The following is a 5,518-nucleotide window of genomic DNA, read 5'->3' on the forward strand; positions in this document are numbered from 1 at the left end:
GGAGGGCTGGGTGGGGAGAGAAGTGCAGCAATGAATGAATGGAAATCCAAAATCTCTGTAAATGTTCATTAAAATTATTAAAATAAATTTTAAAAAAGGGGAAAAAGAAATAACCAAAAAAACCCATTTGGATCATTCAATTTCTTCTTTAGTAATGGGTCTGCTCTGATTTTCTATTTCATTCTCTGTCAGTTTGGGTAGGTTTTGGGTTTCTACGTATTTGTCCATTTCCTTTTGTTGTTGTTATGTGCCATCGAGTCCCTGCAACTCATAGCAATCTTATGCATAACAGCCCTAAATCTTGCTCTATCCTGAGCCAATTTTATTGTCTACAATCCACCCACCCCTATTACCCCAGTCACTGAATTAATCCATCTCATTGAGGGTCTTCCTCTATTGCACTTTCCCTCCACCCTCTAAAGCATGACGTTCCTCTCCAAGGACTGGTGCCTCTTTGTATCATGCCCAAATTATGTCAGACAAAGCTTCAGAATCCTTGCCTCCAAGGAGCATCATGATCTCACCCTCTCTAGGACAAGCCTATTTGTTATCTTAGAAGTCCATGATATGTTCAATACTCGTCTCCAGCACCACAGCTCAAATGCATCAATTCTCTTTCTATCATCCCTAGTCATTGTCCAGCTTTTTGATGCATTGGAAGTAATTGCAAAGACAATGGCCTGGATCAGGCACATGTTAGTTTCCAGAATGATATTGTTGTTCTTCAGTACTTTGGAGAGGTCTCTGAGAGCACTTTGCCAATGCAATTTGTTTTATAATTTCCTGGCTGCTAGTATCAAGTGTGTTGATTGTAGAGCCAAACAAACTAAAGCTGTTAACAATCTCGATCTCTCTGCCATCTATCATGATGCTGCCAATCTGCCCAGTGGTGAGAATCTTTGTTTTCTTCATGTTGATCTCCAATCCATATTGAAGGTTGCAGTCCTTGACCTTCTACAGCAAGCGCTTCAAGTCCTTCCTTCCAGGTTCAACAAGTAAGTTTATGTCATCTGCATAGCACAGATTGTTGATGAGTCTTCCACCAAACCTGATGCCACATTTTTCCTCCTAGAGCCCAGACTCCTGGATAATCTGTAAACACATGGAGATAGGACACATTCAAGGCATACACCCTTCCCAATTTTGAACCATGCAGTGTTTCCTTGCTCTGTTCTGATAACTGCCTCCTGGTCCAAGTATAGCTTTGCGTAAGCTTGATCAAGTGTTCTGGGATTCCCATTCACCTCAGAGTTAGTCCAAGTTTATTGTACTCCACACAGTCAAATGCCTTTGCATGGTCAATAAAACACAGATAGACATTCCTCTGGTACTTCCTGCTTTCAGGCAAGATCCATCTAACATTAGCTATAATATCCCTAGTACCATGACCTCTTCTAAACCCAGCCTGCATTTCAGGCAGTTCTCTGTTGATGTGCTGTTACAGTTGTTTTTAGATAATCTTCAATAGAATCTTGCTTGCATGTGATATCAATGATATTCTTCAATAATTTCAGGACTGTGTCAGGTCACCTACCTTTTGAATGAGAACAAATATAGATCTCTTTCAGTCAGTTGATCAGGTGGTTGTCCTTCAGATTTTTTGGCAAAACTTGGTGAGCACATCTTTTTGGTTTGCATATTTGTTTGAATATAGTTTTTCTATTCCATTGTTAACCTTTTTATTTTAGTTGGTTTTGTTGTGACATTTCCCATTTCATCTCTTATACAATTATTTGTGTCTTTTCTTTCTTTACTTTTGTTGGTTTTGCTAGTGGTTTGTCAATTTTAATGACCTTTTTAAAGAACCAAGTCCTGGTTTTGTTGATGGTTTCAATTGTTTTCCTCTTTTCTATTTCATTTATTTCTGCCCTCATTTTTATAATTTCTATTATTTTATAGGGTACCGGTTTCTTGCTTTTCTTTTTAAATTTGTTGGATTAGAGAGTAAATTAGCATTTTTTTCTTGCCTTTTGATGTGGTTGCTTATTGCTATAAATTGATCTCTAATTACTGCTTTGGCTGTTTCCCAGGGATTTTAGTAAGTTGTGTTTTGTTGTTGTTGTTGTTGTTGTTTGTTTTTAAAAATGTATTTTTATTTGACTTGTTTACAAATCATATTGATTTTTCATACAATCATTCAAAGACCTTTCTTTTTAAAATATTACCATTGATTGGTAAATTAAATAGTTATAATATCAAATTAATCCTTTGTGTCCTGCCTTTTTCTTCACTCAACTCATCTTTGCATTAATTTTCACTTCCCTCTTCCTCCCTTCCCATTTCGGTTAAACTTCCAACACTGATCCTGTGTTTAAAGTTTGCCTTCCATATGCATGTTTGGGGTTTTTTTTTAATTAAAATATTTTTAATATTAATATAAAATGTCCTTTCCCACTGAAATACACAAAACTTTTACATATATCATCACTAAACAATAAATCCTATTGACATAAAATGTTTTCTAAGTATGATAATCTTTATATTAAAAATGTCAACAGATTTTTCACTTGACTATTTCCTGGGTACAGTACAGAGGCAAATTGAGAATACTTAATACCATCATCATTATAATTCATATCCATATTTTTAGTGATGAAAAAATACTTGTTCTAAAGAACTAAAGGAAAAACTGAAAGAAAACATTAAAACAAACCTCTGAGGATCTAAGTATGTGGAAATGTTCAAACCACTGAACCCTTCTTATCTTTTCTCTGGTTGCACACAATTTTAAATAGCAATGATGATGAGGGTATCAAGTGACCAAATCTTTTTGTCCATAATTTCCATTAACATTCTTCCAATGTTAAGACCTGAGAAGGTGGCATTGCAATGGCCTAATGTTAACTGGCTCTTCATCAGGTGCTTGAATATGAATGTTAAAAGCAATTGATTTGGATTTATTGGGATAGTTTGCTTTCATAAATTTCATATGATTCACAGCTCAACAAAATTCTTTTCATCCCCAATCAAAGATGAACTGCATCATTCCAGTGACAAAGCAGATTACAGCCTAGGTCCACCTCTACTTAGATCAATCTTACTGGGGTTTCCCATCTTGAATTGGATCTCTCTAAGACTAGAAATCCCAAATCGTTATTATCCTGGTCTCCCAGCCTGTAGAGGAAACGACCAACTTATAAGGACATTGACTATGAATGGACACATCAGGCTCACGGGCTGGACAGGAATTGTAAAGGCTGGTTCCAAATGTCTTCTGTTAAGCTGAAGCCTTTGGTTTATTTTGTTTAGCAAACCACTCATCACTCTTATCTGCCGCCATTGCCTCATCCACAATTTGCTTCCCTCTGGATCCATTTTGGAAAGTTCTCGAAATGCTTCATCCCCCACAAAGCAAATTTCATGTCCATCAGGGTCAGCCAAGATGACCACTTGGACCGTTGCTTTTCCTGGCATATCCAGCTCACCGGGAGAGTCAGGATCTTCTGGTTCTCCTTTTTCATCAATTCTTCTATGTCTGGCAACTCTTTCTTGGGACAAGAAAAGGCAATTTGTCCAAAAGCTGCTGCATGATCAACTGCACCCTTGACCTCTTGAAGCTCCAGCTTATATTGGTTGGCAGCATAGCCCAGCAAGGCCTTTTGATTCTGTTCATCTTTTTCATAAATTCAAAAATAAATTTATAAAATAAATTTCATAAACTCTAGACACAAGATCTGTCTGCTAAATTGTTTCTGAGAAAGCAATATATGTTGCCCAGAATGCTCTCTGCTAAACTCAACTCCTCTTGGTTCTTGACATCTAGGGCTTCAAATAATTCACTTCCGTTAAGAATTTACATTTTAACAAGATCCCTATTTGATTTTTTTTTTCATAATCCATATGATTTCTGTATATAAGTGAGGATCTAGTGAAAACACAGGAAGTTCTCATGGCCCAGTGGCAAGAAGCTGCACTGCAATCCCGAAGACACAGGGTTCCTGGACTCCAGTTGCTCCATGAGGGAAGGATGGGCAGTCTCCTCTCGTGCAATTAACTGCCTCTGAAAACCTGCCAGAGTGTCAGCTGTGGGTCAGTTTCAACTCTACAGGGCACAACAACATCGCTTCTTAAAAACAACAACAAACATACGACATATTCTGATTCAATATATGTGGTGTGGAAATGCTAATTCTCAGCAGAACATTGAAGTGGAATGAACTAGCTCAAAGACCTAGAGGAGATTCATTCAGTCATATAGATGGGCAGGGAAAAGGGGAACCACTGCAAAACTTTCAGGGAGAAATGAGGAAAGTGTGTCAAAGTTAAGTATCTTTTCGCTATAATAGTCCATAAAATAATTCTTATGGTAAAGCAAAAAAAAAAGAATAGGGAGAAAGTGGGGAAAAGAAGAAAGCACCTTCTTAATTACAAAGACCATATATCACGTATTTGATGTATTATCCTGAAAAATAAGTAAAAATTATCTTCTCATTTCCATTTTTAAAATATGTAGTCCAAGTTCAGTAAGTTTAAACATTTGTCCAAATTTCCACAGCTGATGAAAGGCAGAGTTGGGATTCCAATGCCGCTTTCTTTCTCTCCGAAAGACTGGGTCTACACAACACCAATGAAGTCCTTCAGTTGACTCACAGAAAATATTAATCATATCAACAAATTGTTATTGGTAGCTCACTGCTCCCCTTCCATTTTCTGAGGGCTCTGGACGCTCAGATACACAATCACAGCTGGCATTGATGGGAGGGAAGTGGAAGGATCACCAAAAAGCACAGTCAACCTTAATTAAGAATAAGCAGATGGCGGGAAGAGGAGAGAGTCCTAATTAGGTATGAATTCAAATAAAAGGATATTTAGAGCGAATTTATTTTGCTTTGTTGTTGTCACCTAAGTGAGGTATTAATAGAATTTAAAGACTTGTTTTAAGTAACAAGATTAATCTGCAATGCATGCCTCTCTTTAGTTCAAATGTTCCTAATTCAGAGTTTTTCATGCTTAGAACAGAGTCTAGACCTTAGTCTGCATTCCCAATGCCTGTTTTAAAAGATGGATAAAACTAGTTTGTGGAGTATGTAAATATGGGAGGAACTTGCTATTAACTGACTGAAATAAAAAAGAACAATCATTTATTCATTTGGAAGCATTTGTCAGAAAAAAGAATCATATGCAGTGAGTTAGGCTTACTCACTAAAAACAGTTCTAATAGTAAGATTTGACCTGGATGAAAGTAATAGAATAAAATCTAATTTCTCTTAAGTATAATTTTATTCATTACCTAATTCTATACCTAATACAGACCAGCTTTCTTATACTCTGTTTCATTTTCCCCCACCCCTAAAACTTTATGCATACACACCCTCCCCAACTGGTCTAAATTAAAGAAATTTTACTGTGTTTTCATGGTAAATTTGTAAAAGTTTGTTTCCACCTGGGATGCCAAGTGAGAAAATGAAAGTCACAGCAGAAGTTAACAACTTGATATAACATATTTATGTTTTGACTAAATCGTAGGTCCCAAATTTCCACCCAATTAGGGAATAATATTATGAAGATATACTCCTTC

At 36.6% G+C, this 5,518-nt stretch overlaps 1 pseudogene; it reads right to left on the bottom strand.

The window, feature by feature from the left end:
* Positions 1–3,217: 3,217 nt before the first annotated feature.
* LOC102862924 lies at positions 3,218–3,623 on the bottom strand (annotated as a pseudogene).
* Between the last annotated feature and the right edge of the window lie 1,895 nt (positions 3,624–5,518).

This window comes from Elephantulus edwardii, unplaced genomic scaffold (assembly GCF_000299155.1).
Source record: "Elephantulus edwardii isolate Elephantulus edwardi_28Jun2011 unplaced genomic scaffold, EleEdw1.0 scaffold00280, whole genome shotgun sequence".
NCBI classification, from domain to species: Eukaryota; Metazoa; Chordata; class Mammalia; order Macroscelidea; family Macroscelididae; genus Elephantulus; species Elephantulus edwardii.